Source organism: Gallinula chloropus (assembly GCF_964237585.1).
Source record: "Gallinula chloropus genome assembly, chromosome: 11".
NCBI classification, from domain to species: domain Eukaryota; kingdom Metazoa; phylum Chordata; class Aves; order Gruiformes; family Rallidae; genus Gallinula; species Gallinula chloropus.
In genome coordinates this window covers 15,877,386-15,894,231 of record NC_140096.1, presented here as the reverse complement: position 1 = coordinate 15,894,231, position 16,846 = coordinate 15,877,386, and the positions used below count along the sequence as shown (strand labels likewise).

General features: G+C 46.3%; 1 long non-coding RNA gene across 1 annotated transcript in view; it reads right to left on the bottom strand.

The window, feature by feature from the left end:
* Positions 1-4,666: 4,666 nt before the first annotated feature.
* LOC311195767 overlaps positions 4,667-16,846 on the bottom strand; it is a 34,682-nt gene continuing 22,502 nt past the window's right edge. The window contains exons 2-3 of the long non-coding RNA XR_014617527.1: positions 9,256-9,323; positions 4,667-4,723 (exon numbers count right to left, since the gene is read on the bottom strand). This is a non-coding gene — a long non-coding RNA (uncharacterized lncRNA). The remainder of the gene's footprint in view (positions 4,724-9,255; positions 9,324-16,846) is intronic.

Below are 16,846 nucleotides of genomic sequence, written 5' to 3'. Positions count from 1 at the left end.
CCCTTCCCTTCCCTTCCCTTCCCTTCCCTTCCCTTCCCTTCCCTTCCCTTCCCTTCCCTTCCCTTCCCTTCCCTTCCCTTCCCTCCCCTCCCCTCCCCTCCCCTCCCCTCCCCTTCCCTCCCCTTCCCTTCCCTTCCCTTCCTTCCCTTCCCTTCCCTTCCCTTCCCTTCCCTTCCCTTCCCTTCCCTTCCCTTCCCTTCCCTTCCCTTCCCTTCCCTTCCCTTCCCTTCCCTTCCCTCCCTTTCCCTTCCCTCCCTTCCCTTCCCTCCCTTTCCCTTCCCTCCCCTTCCCTCCCTTTCCCTTCCCTCCCTTCCCTCCCTTTCCCTTCCCTTCCCTCCCTTTCCCTTCCCTTCCCTCCCTTTCCCTTCCCTTCCCTTCCCTTCCCTTCCCTTCCCTTCCCTTCCCTTCCCTTCCCTTCCCTTCCCTTCCCTTCCCTTCCCTTCCCTTCCCTTCCCTTCCCTTCCCTCCCTTTCCCTTCCCTTCCCTCCCTTTCCCTTCCCTTCCCTTCCCTTCCCTTCCCTTCCCTTCCCTTCCCTTCCCTTCCCTTCCCTTCCCTTCCCTTCCCTTCCCTTCCCTTCCCTTCCCTTCCTTTCCCTTCCTTTCCCTTCCTTTCCCTTCCTTTCCCTTCCTTTCCCTTCCTTTCCCTTCCTTTCCCTCCCCCTCCCCTTCCCCTTCCCTTCCTTTCACACAATGTGATTTGATGACTGCGTGGAACTGAATTCCCATACCCAAGGTGTGACTTGTCCTCCCAATCCACCCCCCTTTTTATACCCTGCATGTCAGGCAGTATGGAATGTCCCATTGGCTAGTTTGGGTCACCAGTCCTGGCCATGTCCCCTCCCAGTGAACCACTACCACTTTCCCCATCTTTCATATACATACACACATATATATACACAGAGACATATACATACACATGCACTGACACATATACACATACACATATGCACACATATCTACCTACACATATATACATAGACACACATATACACACAGACATATATACACACACATGTATATATACACAGACACACATTATATACACACACACAGAGATACCATTCCCTCAGACCATGGGTGCCACATGGAGGGTTTGAGTGCAATGTGTGGCTATAGGAGGTCCTCCTGTTAAGGAGGAGGCTCTGGGGGACCTTATGGCAGCCTTCCAGTACTTGAAAGGTGCCTATCAGACATCATCCTCCACACCACAGAGGCTTTAACAGCTTGGCCTGCTTGATTGCAACACATTTCACGTTCACAGATAACCTGTGAGATAGTGTACATGGTCAGGTCCACCCCTTGACCACGTGCCAATCTATACATTGCATCCCTTCCTTAATGACCTGAGGTTTCTAGCAAGCTAGAAATAATTCACCCTTATGTTACCAGTCCACCTAGGTCACTCCAATCTTAGCTGCCTGATCCACCCGCTGGGGGTTCTGATGTTCCTCAGTAGCCCAACTCTGGGCTACATGGGCATCTATGCAACCTACCTGTACAGCCAGCTTCTGTAGCCAGGCAGCAATACCTTGTCATGATTCATCAGCCCCAATGGGTTCGCCTCTGTGCTGCCAGATGCTCTGCTTCCATGGCTGTAACCACGCATCAGTCATGATCCATGGTGGCATTTTTCCTGGTGGAACCCCTTTTGTAAAAGTTTTTTTGCTTGGTATCTTGAATTCACACAGTGAATGAGTGCCTCCTCTGATGAGTATGGACCTGGCCCCTCAGAAATGCAAGGGGGTTTATCTGCCACAGTGGGGCTGTGCTTGGCTGGCAGCTGGCTCTTCATTCCCTTTTCCACATCATCCAACTGTTCACTCCCAGGCCATTGCCCTGATCTCAGTTAATTGCCCAAGTAGGTTCAAGTGAAGGACAGGTAGGTTCAGATCGGATTGTTTCTAATGGAGCATATTTTTTTCACTTTTAATGCAGTATGGGCACAGAGCACATGTAGGATACTTCACTACTCTGAAAATGGACAATGTACTTGTTACAGAATTTAAAAGGTAGGACAGAAATTAGCAGCAATGACATTCACATGGCACTTCAGCTCACCTCCTCTGTCTGGACACAGGAATTACTGGCTTTCCTCCCAGCTCCTAACACACATTTGTTGGCACAAGCAAACATCTCACTAGACCAGCAGCGTGTGTCTGAAGACACTTGTGCCCATGGCAGTATAGCAGTAAGATTTAGGATGGGGTTTACTTTCAGCCTGCACTATCTTCACTTTAGCAAACATCACGTTTCCTCAGCCCACAAAACCAGGGATTTTTCAGGACTAGCTTTCATGGCCCCAGGGTCACTAAACTTCAGCAGACCGACCTAAATTTAAGTCAGAGGACTCCAGTTTATATCACTGGCACAAAAAGCAGAGAAAAAAATGGGAAGAAAAAAAAAAGAAAAGCAAAAAAGCCAGTTTGGATGCAAAAATAAAGTAATTACAGTTGTAGCTCAACAATCTACACTGGTATGACTTACCAGGAGGGGCCCAGAGGCTCTGGGAGGCTGGTCCACTTGTTCACCAAGTCACCACTGCTGGCAGGTGGCAGATACTCTGAGAACCAAAAAAGTTCCTTTTCCTGGAAGAATTGGATACCTTTTTCCTGAAACCGCTCCACACAAACCCTCCTGATGCAAGAAACATTTACACTGATTTCTGAGTCTAGGAGATGTTGATACCAAAGGAAGTCACCTGAATTCATAGAATCATAGGGGTTGGAAGGGACCTCAAGAGCTCATCGGGTCCAACCCCCCTGCCAAAGCAGCTCCCCAGCTCATATTGCACAGGTCGGCGTCCAGATGGGGCTGGAATCTCTCTAGAGAAGGAGACTCCACACCCCCTGGGCAGCCTGTCCCAGGGCTCCCTCACCCTCACTGGGAAAAAGTTCTTCCGTATGTTGGTGCGGAACTCCCTGTGCTCCAACTTGCAGCCATTGCCCCTTGTCCTGTCTCCACAGACACTGAAAAGGAGCTGCCCATTCCCCCCTGCATCCCATACTTAATGTATTTATAAACATTAATAAGGTCCCCCCTTAGTCTTCTTTTCTCTAGGCTGAACAGCCCCAGGTCACTCAGCCTCCCCTCATAGGGGAGATGCTCCTGGCCCTTAATCATCTTCGTTGCCCTTCTCTGGACTCTCTCCAGGAGATCCCTGTCCTTTTTATACCAGGGAGCCCAGAACTGGACACAATACTCCAGCTGGGGCCTGACCGGGGCAGAGTAGAGGGGGAGGATCACCTCCTTCAACCTGCAGCAGGCATGTTTAGAATCAGAGCAATGATGCCATTAATGCCAGGGTGACAGCATGATGCTCCTGCCCGTGTCTGGGATGGCAGCATGGCAGGCATTAGAAACACCTCACGTTCTGCCGGAGCACAGACCTGGGGAAACCAAGGAGCTCCTCCAATGCCACAAAAACTGATCACAGCTCACATGCTGGTTACCACCAAAGTGTACTGGAGGGGTCTGAATTCAGCTTATCTGTTCCTAAACACAGTTGTTTCCAAGAAATTCCAGCAGTATGAGTTTCAAAGTAGGCTTGCTAGCATACCTAATGTGGTAGGTCCCCATTGCTACAGTCATTGTCCCTGCATAAACCACGGTACCTCTGTAACACCTAAACCTACTGAGGGTGAGAGACAACAATTAATGAGCATAAAAGTTTGTGCTGTTTTCCAGCTGAAAAAGAAGCCTGGGAATTTGGAAATCTGTTTTTTACTCTAAACTTGCCTAGTATGTCAGGGGAAAAAAGAAGAAATGAGAATCAGCCTTTTGCATGTGATTCATGTCTAAAAACACCCACACAGCTCATTAGACTGTCCTCAAAAGACAGAAATGCTGCAGCAAGACACTTCCAGAGAGGGAATCCATGGGCAGTAAGCCACAATGAACAAAGAGACCATGAACTATCAGCTCTTCGGAGCTAATCCCCATAGCAAATATTAATACAATTAGTGCTGATCCCCGCGTCCCATAGTTTTCCACTTACACTGAATTATTTGAAGGATGGAAACTTGTCACTGCCTTCAGCCAGTCTGAGGTGGGAAAAAATAAAATGAGAAGAAACTAGTGAATCAAGGAACCATCACTTCTCTTTCTGTGTAAGCAAGCAGCAACTGGGCATGGCCAGAATGACACAGATGATGCTCAGCATTGCTTTCATCAGGCTGCTCTACAAACACTGATGTTCCGGCTCTCAAACAGTGGGATTGCCCACGACAGCTTGCTGTGCTGTCTCAATCTGTTATGGATGATGCTGGTCTAGATCTACTGAGAAGGGAAGGTTGGAAGCGCCTGTCATTGCCCTGTGCTCATGTTGCAGTAAAAATGTGCTCCTAGGGAATTTCCTAGGCTCCCACTGGAAGCTCAGCCCAGGCCAGCAAGGAGGTTGCTCATGGCTCCCTGGAAGTGCAGAGAGGGGTATATGAATATTAGGGTATGAACTAGAGCAATAAGCCAGCCACTGTGTCATTTCTGCTTTCTTCACTGAATTTAAGCAGAGAAACCCCCCCTCCTCCTTCATCCCAATTAGAAAAATATGGAGGAAACCTACTGCTTGAGTATCTGCAGATGAATCTGCATGAATGATTATTAAATTATCACCTGTGATTGAGAGAATGATGAGATCCTGAGGTTTTTAAGCTCTTCTCCCACTGCTTCATGTGTTCTCCAACCAGTTTCTGACTTCATAAATTTTTGGACTCCTTGTTAGGTGAATCTGTCCATAAAAATAGAAACACTGGTAAGTTCACACAGGGACTTTTGTTTGTTCTGTACACATCCACATTTGTAAATAGTAGCCCTCAATCACCAGACCAGCCAATCCTTCCTAAAAAATAAGGAGGAGGCTGCAGCTATTTGTTCTATGAGCACCATAACCAATGGCATTGAACTCATCTGCTCAGAAACAATTAACAAGCTGAAATATGCTGTCCAGCTATGAAATCCACAGCAAGAACAACAAAGTATCAGCCACAGCTTCAGCCCTTTGAAGATGGGGGAAGCCTTTATATCCTCAGGCTACCAGAATCACAAAATATTTATAAGTAAAAAGAAAAATCCTTACTAAGGCCACCCAGGGACTGAGTCCCCCAGCCCAGAGCTGTCTGAAAAGCATACTTGGAGTTATTTTGGAATGAGATGACCTGCACATCAGAACAACTACCTCTTACAACTCATTCATAGGATAGTTTTCCACATTTTTAACATTGTTAAATATCATTCTGGGAAATTCCTGACCTAATACTGATTTAGGTTCAAAAAATGATGTGTGCCTGCAAGTAAAACATCTTGTGACAATGCAGAACAATATAAAAATGCAAACCTGACAATATTTTATTCCAAGGATGAATGAAAACCAGTTAGAAATACTCTAATATATCACTTTAAGCATTTTGTAAGAATTCATCCTTCACTTTCTAAATGCAAACATAAAATTCTAAGTTTGAGGGATCATCATAAAGACTCATGGGACTGGCCACCCGTCCTAGTATGTCACTTCTAACAGGAGCTGAAAGTCAGGGAAAGGTAAGAGCAAGGCAAGACCACAAGATCCTAATACTCTCTAATACCTTAAAACCTTTCCAGGTCCTATGAGTCTGAGACGGATACAATTCCTCTGCCTTTAGCAGCCCTAGTAGAAACACCTTTCATTAGACAACCACTTTCCCCTTGATCCCACGTAAACCTTTGCCACTCGTGATGTCCTTTTCCAGGATGATCTACAGTTCAGCTGTGGTCTGAATGAAGAATCATAGTCTTTTCCTTGCTTCCAAACGGCTCCTATCAGTTTTATCTGATGCCTCCAGATGACTGTAGTGACAGAGAGGTCAACAGTCTGTGCCCAACCAGTCTCTCTCTTCTCACACGTATACGTGCTGTGAGCGTATAGATGAGGCGCTGGGGTAGATGTTGGATAGTACAACAGAGGAGATATAGGAATTCAGTACAGTAGTATGAAGTCTTTTGATAGACTCACAGGTTCTCCCTGCCCCCAAGATGTCACCAGGCAAGAAATATCAAAGACTTTATCTTTAACATTTCTGCATGAAAAACAATTTAAAAATAGCAACATTTCCTTTGATACAAAAAAAAAATATCCAGTTTCTGCTAAGTAAAGCTGTGGAACAAGCACATTCTGTGGGGCTTTTTCCTCTATTGTTTCTTTCCAGAGCCAAGCTCCGTGCTGTCCCCTTTCCAGGTGATGTCTGTTACCAGTGAGAGGATGTGACAGGCAGTTTAGAAGTTTCCTTTTTCACCTACTCAAGGAAAGGATTGCTCTGAAGCTTGCGGCGGTAAAGTGATTTCTTGCCATTTTCTCTCTTTGTGCTTAGCTGCAGGTTTCCACCTCTGGTCTCCAGCGCCCCAGGGAAAATACATACTACTTGTAAGCTGGCAAGAAAAGGTAACTCACTGAAGGAAGTCATAATCAGGAGGCTTAAATTAGCCGTACAGGGGAGCTGCATCTTCCCTGGAAAATATGTTGCATAATGATGGAAATCGAAAACAGAGCAGGCAGCCCTGGACGCAGCAGTTAGCAGAGAAAGGGCAGAAGCAGCGTTTCTTCTCCTCCATCCTACCTCCTGAAATATTGCTTCTCTTCCCTTTTGCTTTCTGCACACTCTGGGTCTCCCTCCATTTTAACCAGAGCGGTGCAGAGGCTTTCCTTTCCTAGATGCTTTGCATTGTTCATTTGGTCAGGTTTGGGGTTTTCAGTTTGTTTTCTTTTCTCTCTTTCCTCATTTGCCCCCTTTTTCCTTTCCTCCAAAGAGCTTTCTTGCATGGAAAATAGCAACCACCTGCTTCTGTTGTGAGGCTCCCAGTAAATGCAAGCAGCCACTTTACTGAACACAACTGCCTTTAGGCAGCAGCAGGCCCAGCTGGGACTAAGATCTACAAGTGGACAATTAGCAGCCAAGTAGTGGACTAAAGCTGGTTATTTTTATTGCTGCCCTGAGGAGATAGGTCAGGCAAGGCAAAGCATTAGTATAACCAGCAAACTGTAAGCATCTGAAGCTTCTGCAGGCCCCGAATGCCCGTGTGCTACATTTCCGCGCAGCACCGGCTAGCAGGAGAATGTTTTTCACATCATGGTGCTTGTAGCAAGAAAGCTGTTGAAAGGCAAGCATGGAGCACTCTTGATTGTTATTTTTTGCATCTCAGTTTTGGAAGCAATATTGTATTTCTTCTGTGCTTATGATTTTTCAGTGCTGGCTGTGAGCACCACTGGTTGCTGATGGTGACAGAACGGCACCTTCCACTTGTACGTACATGATGGCAAGATGATGACCCTCTGCTAAACCCACATCTCCAGAACCAGCCCAGAGACATGGAGCACGCTCCAAGGGACCTCTCTGTCCAGTCTTGCTGCCAGAGGAACTGAAAAGGAGGTGGCCACATTTTCCTTATGTTTCTTTCTGTATCAGCACCATCAGCCAGCATCGCTGTTTGGCAGAGCTGGGCTGCGCTGTGGGGATGGAGATCAGATCAGAGGACATTGCAATGGAGGAGTGGATGTGCCAGCGTGAAACTTCAAAGCCTGCTGGAATGACTTCCCTCCCCACAGGCTGGGCTTAGCTTCTTTCCAGGAGTTGGACTTGATGATCCTTATGGGTCCCTTCCAGCTCAGGATATTCTATGATTCCAGTTTTCGGGCGTGTTTTATTGCAGGAATCAGGACACTGGAGACAGAACTGGAACCTGCTTGTCTGAATTGTCCCCGTACTGTTACGGCTGCACTTGAAGCCACAGTGACACCCTGCGTAGCGCCAACCTGACAGCTGGGTTCCCAGAATAGATACACATGATTTTTTTTAAAATCTGCTGTGATGTCAGAAAACTTCCCTTTTTAGCTTTTGCCTCATCTATCAGCTATAACTCGCTCACGGTTGCTGAGCCATAAATAGAGGCCAGCAGATAACATAGGATACAAGTCACACAATTATTTGAAGAAGTTAAAGACCATTAAGAGGGAGCCAGAATCACCTACATGGCTTTTATTGCCTTAACCCCATGGCACGATGAGAGGCATGAATAAAAGCAGTACAATGCAGTACTGTGTAAGAGAAGCTCTTCTGACATCTTTTATATCTGTTGCCATGAAAGCCTTCAAGCACCAAGCAGATAAAGGTTTTTGTTTGGCCTAAAACAATCAAAAGCTGAGAAGGGGGGACAGACAGAGGGACCTGGACTCCACTTCCCAGAGCACAATTTACCTCTCCCTGCAGTGACGGGAAGGAATAATCTCCTAGAAGTGGAGTGTAAATGCAGCTTTGGGTGAAAGCTTCTTATGGAGATATACGTATCAGAAGTGAAATGCCCTCCTGCGGGTGCCTGCAGTGAAAGGCCCCAGCAGCCGGGTCCTCAGCACAAGCCTTCACCCAGCAGGGTGAATCCAGACTGCACCCCCCTCCCTCCTAAAACCCTCTGGGACCTTCAGAGGTTGTGCCAATTGGCAGGGCACTGGTCAGTCTTTCCAGACAGACCAAAACATACCTCACCCCTAAAGATCTATTGAGCCAAAGTGTTGAACGTCTCTGCCACAACCAGCAAACCAAACACATCAGAGTCCAAGCAGCAACATGAACCTGGCTAAGAGGCTGGTAGAGATGTTATACAGCAGCATTTGCTGTTCCCTCCACTTAGTTACTTACTACAGAGCAAGAACATGCACTGACAATGACGCCTGCAAATACACCCAAGGGCACCTGCCTCTCAAGGAGCTTCTGAGCTCACCCAGGGATCACTGATTGGTCTGGCATCCAATAAAAGCTCGCTTCAGAGTGTCAAATCCCATGGAGAAGAAAGGCCAAAAGTTTTTCTTCCCCCAAAAAAAGGATGACAAAAACCACAACCCCCTCCCCAACCATCAATGAAGCACCTTATCTTTTCTGTTCCCGTTCAAGCCTCCTATTTCCCCAGCTCAGCAATGGTAGCTCGGCTTAAATACCCCAAAAGAAAAAATTAAGGGGTGAATTTCAGAAAGCAGGAAGACTGTTTCTTCATGTGTGACTGCAAACAAATCCTTATAAATCTTGAATTATGCAGCACAGAAGGTTTTCTCCAATTATTTTATTAAATACCTCTCCTCAAACAGATGTGCAAGGACTCCCCCAGCCTGCCTCAGCCCCCTCTTCAGTCATCTCCTCACACTACCTGAATGTCAGAAAACATAAGTACAGATTCATCATTACCCCGAGCCAAGTGGAGTATTATAGAAATGTGAAAAAAAAATGGAGCTAAGGAGCAAACCTTGGTTTTCCTCATGGAACGTCTGCCACAGCAAGCACATTTCTTCAGAGTGGGGTCAAGGAGCCGTGCTGCAACACAAGGAACGGCAAAGGTCAGAGGGGGATGAGGTCTGGTATTTAAGATATGATTTTTAAGTGTTGTATTTTTTAAACTGTTTTGGCAATGATTGGAATCAGTCATTTCCAGCTTTGTTCTGCTTCCGAGTTGGAATCTTCACCCTTTCATATGTAAGGTTAAGGACAGGTGAACTATGGTTGACAAGGTATCTCTGAGTCCTTTTCCAGCCTTGTGTCCCTAAGAACCCTTTGTAAAAGCACAAAGTCATGGACTAACCACTTATTGCACAGTTTCTTGCTTCCAGTTGGTACGATGCAATTAGCCATCGACAAAATAACCTAGGAGATAAATCACACTACACTCCATGAATCAGTGCTTTGTTTGTGGGGGACAACGGAGTCAGCTATGGCACGATTAGCTGTACAAGCTGATGAGAAGAGTGCTCAGCCCCAGAAGTGCCCCTTGCATGTAACTGAGAGGGATCCTCAGAGCCATGAGGAACATCTCTCAGAACAAGGGGAGTGAATGGTCTCTAGTTAACAGTTCTGAAGCTGCCAGTCTTTGATCTCAAACAATTAAAGAATGGGATTATAATTATTTTGAAAGTACAGCAATAACCTCTCCTTTCCATTACTGCAGGACAAGCAGCATGAACACAGACCTGTCTGGAATAAGTTGCTCAACTTCAAGAGAACTGCAGTGCGTGGAGTTTATAAAAGTCCATCTCTCTCTCTGCAGTAGAAGATGTTGTTTTGGACAGGGATTCTTGGAAACTTTCAATTTCAGATTAAGATTTATGAACTTCATGCTAGTGACAGTAGAGCAAGCCTGCATGTGACCTGTTGTGGTGGCGTGACCATGCAAACTCATGCCCTGTGCAACTCCTGTCTGTCCCTGGCAGGTTTTCATCTTTCTGACAGAGAATCCCTTCAGGGATGGTGCCTGATCACCCAAAACACCTGCTAGTCCAGACACAGCAACACCATCACATGTCTTAGCAGCCCTCCAGTGCTGAGCAAGTTGAATTTAAAAGCTCGATAGCTTATCATACATATTCAGAGCCCCTCATCAGCTCCCTCTCAATCTGTCCTGCATTAGTTTCTAGGTAATTTATAGAATATTCATCTTTTCAGATTTGTTTGCTGTCTTCAAGCTACATTGTGCAAGAGACTGAGACACCAAGGGAGCTGTGGGTTGTAAACCAAGCCTATGTAATCCTCTTCACATGGAGATTCGGGGCTGAATTTATGGGAAACCAACAATTAATGGAAATACAAATCCAACTGAAAGATAGAATTTGTGAGGGCAAAAAAAGTAAAGGGCTGTGGGATTACATCTTGCAACCTTCTGGGATAGTTTTAATCCTGGTTTGAAACTTCAGTTCCCAAAGCCTGCCACTAGATGGTAATAAAAACTAAACTAATAAAACTGACTTGGCATCAACATCCCTGCCAACTGCAACCGCAGGAGTTTCCCAACACCACACCGCAGCCCCTCGATGCTTGCAAGCCCAGAAGAAAGCCACTTGTCCCTTCAAAGTCCAGCAGACTGACTTTACCTCCCGATCATGACAACCTGCAGCAGTGGGGCTCTTCAGCTGTGCTGGAAAAGTGCATTGGATGTGCCACCAGCCAGCTGGCACGGGCACAGGACAGAGCTAGCCCATGCTGTAGCTCCCTGCATGGTCCTGGCTACGTGCCACACAGGAGCTTTAAGCAAATCTTTGCACCACATTCATGCAGGCACCCACCTCCACCAGAAGCTATCCATGCTTTACAGCACTGCTCCCAGCTGAGCTGGGCTTCCTGACCTGCAGTCCAGAGAGGAAACCAATCTCAGAAAGGACTGGGAGGATCTGCTAGGCTTTGTGTGTCTCCTCTAGCCTGGTCATGGCTCAGATATCCCACTCCTCCACTGCATTTAGGGTACAGGAGAGATATGTCACCTCCTCTTTCTGTTCACAAAGCTCCTGATTTCTCTCAGATTTCTAATCTAACAAAAAGTATTCGGCAAACCACTGAATAATTGTAGCTTTCATCTTGCCTGAGGCAGATATCATACCAGATACAGAAGCAGGTCTGATTGGACCCTTTAATGGAGTGGCATCATTCTGGGGTCCAAGAACATTTGAGTTAGTCAGATGGGACAGAGCCAGGCTTTCAGCAGAAAGGCTCTCTGCCAAGCTCGAGGATGCCTATGGATGGCAGGGTGTTCTAGCAAAACAGTCCCCACTTAAACAGAGCTCTTGAAAACACTGGGAACTCATGGAAAATTACTTGAGTTTTGGGTACAAAACCAGCTTCAAAACTAGTGTGAGCTCAAAGCTAGTTCAGAGCTCTTTCATCATCTAATCAACAATAAAACCAGTGCTTTAGTAGAGACAAAAAAGCGGACACACCCACTTTGTCACCTTTTCCCTCAAGACCATCTCTTATATTTTCAACAGGTTTATTACCCTCTGATTACCTGAACTAGTTTGGTGTCATCACCTGTGGTCAGTTCTGGAGATGGAAGTGTGTGGTTCATTGCTCTTCAGGTATTCCTGGGATTTTTTCCTTCCTTCCTACACCTTTTGGCCTGACTTTAGCAGAACCACCAGACCGAGAGCTTAAGCTGCCCATTTCTAACATTTCACACACACACTAGGAGAGAAGACACTTGGTATGTGTCATACAAGGTGGTCACACAGCTTCAGGACCTCAATGTCTCTTCAGCTGCAAGATGACATGCATAAGGAATGAGAGCTTTGCTGTTACCAAATAGGTCATTCATTACATTTCTTGTAGCAAGGCAAACCCAGCATACCACGGTCCCAGCTGCATAGGGCTTCAAGAAGGGGACACCTGCCTTTCCTCTTAAGGAAGGTCTCCACAGAGCATCCCCCTCAGTATGGGGCACACACCCAGGGCAGGGGCTCCACCTCCTTCCTCTTCCAGAGAGATTGCCATCTCCCTCTAGCAAGTCTTGAGTAGTCTGGAAGGAAAATTTTAACTAGAACATTTAGAAGACTAAAAGAAATGGGACTGCTCGAAGCACTGCACTGCTCAGAAGGTGTCAGGAGCTAAATTATTCCAGAAGCACTGAACCATACGCTGTCAGGAACAATCCTGCGTTGGCAGAGAGGAGATGGACAAAGCCGCCTGATAGATCCCTTCTTTCCATTCTAGCATCTATAATTTCTCTGTTAATGACTTGTAATTGCATCCTACATGTCAGGACACATTTTGATTCCTTGCTTGATAAAGCACTGGGGCCAGTAAAGTCATTCAATTGACTGCACAGTCCAATACCTCCCCCAGCACCAAAACCACCCATCCCAAATCAACAGGGATCATCTTTCCATACCTCTGCAAGGGCCCAAGGGAGGAGAGAGCAGAGCAGAGAGAAACATTCATTCTCCTCATTTAAAAATGTAAAACACATTCAGGACTGCGTGTAATAGTGTTGTAAATCTTATTTCCATAAAGTACCTCCAGGGCTAATTCACAAGACATTAATCATATTCCAGCTTCTCCCAGCTGTTAACTCATCTGCAGGGTTTTTAATAAAAGATTTTGTGTGCATTTTCAAGAGGCAAAATTGTACCAACAAGGGCTGTCCTACTCGGAGCAGAGGTTTCCATGGTCTGGAAGAAAGGCTACCTTAGAGGTTCCCAAGCCCCTGCCCAGTAGGTTCCCTCCCCCCAGCTCTGACCAGGGCTACCTCACCCTCCATTCAATGACACCCTATGGTGATGAGGTTTGGCTAAGGGACAGCCAGTAATATATTTCCAGGTCACTTCCTTCAAGTGTAATCTGATTTATTCCCAGCCAGTTCATTGGCATTGTTCAGTGGCAGAACCCTTAATTATTCTTTTAAGTCTCATTTCAAATTCCAAGCACTGTCTCCTTCCTCTCTCCTGCCTCTCTCTAGCCTCCCGGAATTATAATCTGATTTGTGGATAAACACACTGCTTCCTTTTATCCCACCTGAGAGCTCTTCTTTCCAAGAAAGGCCTCACTTCATCTTTATGTCATTTTGAGGAAGGTGATAAGCTCTTGAGGGCATGGGGTCTTCTGTCTTAGAGACCAGGGAACAAGATCGTCCCTGGCTGGGGAATGGCACAGCACAACCAGAGTGACAGGATATGCTTCTTTTAAAATGCTACACATGAAAGTCTCACTTGGCAAGACAGCAAGTGACTCCAAGCTGCAGCAGCAAGGTGACCAGGCATTGGTGTGCTGCATTACAATGTCTGTTCAAAAGCCTTCCCGGCTAACATCCCCCACCGCAACCCACAGCCTCACCTGTATCTGCTCACTTATCCCAGGGGCTGCACCAGGTAGGTCCTTGCCTCTATTTGTTCCTTGCAAAAGCAACCTCCCAGGTTACTGGGCCTGTGCCTCCCCATTCCATCTGCCTGTTTTTCCTTCAGGTGAGTCCAGGGTATCGTATGCAGGCTGGACTCGTCTTACCAGCCAGGCAGAAGGTCTACCCTTGGCCAGGCAGAAGGTCTACCCTCAACCCTTTCTTCCTCAAGCTCCTCTTCCATATGCAAAGCCAGCTTTGTGAGGATTGCAATGTCTGACTCCATCCCCTAAACCAGCTTGCTGGCTAATCCTGTTTAAGTGTACACCATGTTCAAGAGAACATCACTGGGGCTGCAGAAACCCCTTTCTTGCTCCACTTAATTACACATTAAAACCGGCCTCAAACTACAAGAGCTCAGCTGTCAAAGGAAAGTGGTACACACTTTCCAAAAGCAATTTCTTCTCCACTGTAAGGTCTACAAAACCTAAACGTCAGGAGCCACCTGCATTCATCAGAAAGGGAGAAAGCTGGGCATCTCAGTATCAGGACAGGCAGTTTGCAGTTGCAGTGCTCACTCAAGGTAGCATTCCCACCTGGTAGGTCAATTTTTGACTTACTTCAAAAAAAAGAAAAAAAGATGGTTTTAAAAATGAAAAATGACACTTGGCCCCAGTGTCCAGGCATTTAAATCTGGTGTTTTCCAAGGAAAGCATTTCCTTTACTTTCCTTATCTCAGCTAAGTTAATCAGCAAGTTTGCCTTGATTTCTCAAGCTGTGTCTTTAGACAAAGAATTCACTGGTGTTCCTAAATCTAGGAAATTTCTTCTTCCGTTTAAAAAAGGATGTGGGTAATGGAAAACCAAATGAAGTGCAGGTGGGACCCCATTAGGCTACAGTGAGAAGACAGACATGCCTTATTTTTTACTGGAGGAGAACAGGTGTGGAGGAATAACTGGTGGTGGTCAACTGAAAGCTCCATAGTTCAGCTTTGTCAGCTTTGCCTGGAGTTCTTCCTTAAAGACCAACTTCAACCTCCTACTCTTAGCACAAACCCTTGAAGTGTTAGTGCCCTTATAGCTCACCCCTCCAATAATCCCAGATGTAGAATGGGACTAGCAGCTATTCCCAGCTTCCTTCCCAACTGCTTTGCCAACTTGAAGGACCCAGATGGCTAACAGAGGGTCTCCAGCTGCTCATAAATCCAAGGATCCCCCAGCCAGCTGCCTCACAAGCGTGCAAAGCCAATCAACACCTGGACAGGCCACTGGAACGAGGGACTGTACTTGCACATCTTGCACAGCTGGACCCAGGCTGGCAGCCCCTGTACAGCAGAGACAGGCAACCAGCATTTGCTGGGAATGGGGACCAGGCTCTAATAGAGCCGGCACTGAGTACATAATCCAGGGGAGCTCTGACCTCACCAGTAAGTCATTTGAGTGCATAAGGATAAAGCAAACCTGAGTAAATCAGAGTGAAAAATGCAGACTGGTGCTGCATTTTGGGTAAGAAAGTACAATCTGTGCTCCAAACCTTTTGTCTGTTGACATCTACAAAACTCATCTCCCCAGGCTCAGCGCTGACACAAATGCATCCCCTCGGGACTGCACCCTTCGTTCTTGCTGTCTGTAACACGCTCCTTAGAAGAGCTTGCACTGCCTCTCTCCTCCCATCTCTTTACCCGTGCTTCTTCCTTCAGAAATGACAGTCCAATACTGTAGCTATTCCAGATACATCACTCTCCAAAGAAAGGAGAACATTTTTCTATTATCAGAAGCCTCTCTCCTACTAATCTACTGCCCACTGTGCTGCAGGTCTCACTTTTCCCTCCTGTTGCATCTCAGCTTAATCTTTAACACCATAAAACAGTGTTCTGGGAATACCTCATTAAAGGCAGAAAAATTCAAGAGCACCCTGACTGCATCACAGCTAAAATGTGGTCTTGCAAGCGACACAGCCAGCAAAAAAATATTATAATAAAAGAAATCAGCAACCCCAATTCCTTTTCTTACCTTTCTTTTGCTTTCATCCCTAAAAGATGATGGCTTTGCTCTAGTATATCTGCAGGTTCCCCACTGCCCCACACAGCCTTTTACTATGAGAAAACAGACTCTCCACATCATTACTAGGCAACCTGAGCCACATTCTGAATTTGTTTTCTGCATTTCACCTTAGAAAGTAGCGAGCATATCACTGCTGTTATTTGAGTACAGCTTTTGCATGGTAAAAAAAGCCATCAACCAAATACTGTTACGTGCTGTCGCTTATGTGATACCAGCAGTTATCTTCATGTTTTCCACTGCATGGAGTGTCTGTATTTCCCAGCCCCTGCTGAAGAACCAACCCCCCAAAAGTCCCAACCTATCACACATTCAACAGCTAGAAATAATTATTTTGGAATCCCATGGTTGCAACGGAACAGAACAGCCGTGAGTTCTGTGAGCAGCTTAATTTGGTCATCTTAGATAATTTATTTGTGTTCTTACTGCTATGGAGTTTGGATTGATTTTGCTATTATTTTCAGCTCCACAGGAAAGAAAATTGGTAACTTCTTTTTTTTTTTAATTGTGACAATCATTAACAGTCAACAGACCAGCAGACAATCAAGCTGCCACCAGCAGAGATCACTCTGTAGGAGGGAAAAGACCACAAGCTCCATAGGCACTCTCGGGCCGGGCTCAGGCAGAGCTAGTACTCAGTGAACAAAGCAAAATCCAAAGATTCTCCTCCTCCTAGCCCCCACAACCACAGAAATCCAGTTTTCCTCCACGAAAAGAGGCATTATGGGCCCACAAGGCTGCAGCATGTCCTTGCACCTCTCAGGGTGCAGACACACACACAAAATATAGCTGCGAGCCTGACCTTCAAAACCTGCTTGGTCAAATGCTGTACCTAGGCAGGCAGGAATCTATCTGTCAGCTGCCCTGCTTGCAAGGGACCTGTTGGTACCATTCAGGACCCCCTCAGTAACCCCTCCCTGAGCACTGGTGGAGATTAAAACCACTCCTAGCTCTGAGTTCCAGACCTAGGATACAGCCAAAGCCAACATTTCTGCTCTACAAGGCACTCCTTGCTTTGCCTTTTCTTCTGACTTCTTCTGCTCCTCCCCTTCCCCACCAGCTAGCCAACAAACAGCACAGACAAACCTTTAGCAGCAGCTCCACATTTTCAGACCCTCATCTTCACAATGAACCCTTCTACATTACCTAGCCAACAATGCAATACAGCACACCCCAACACTGACATC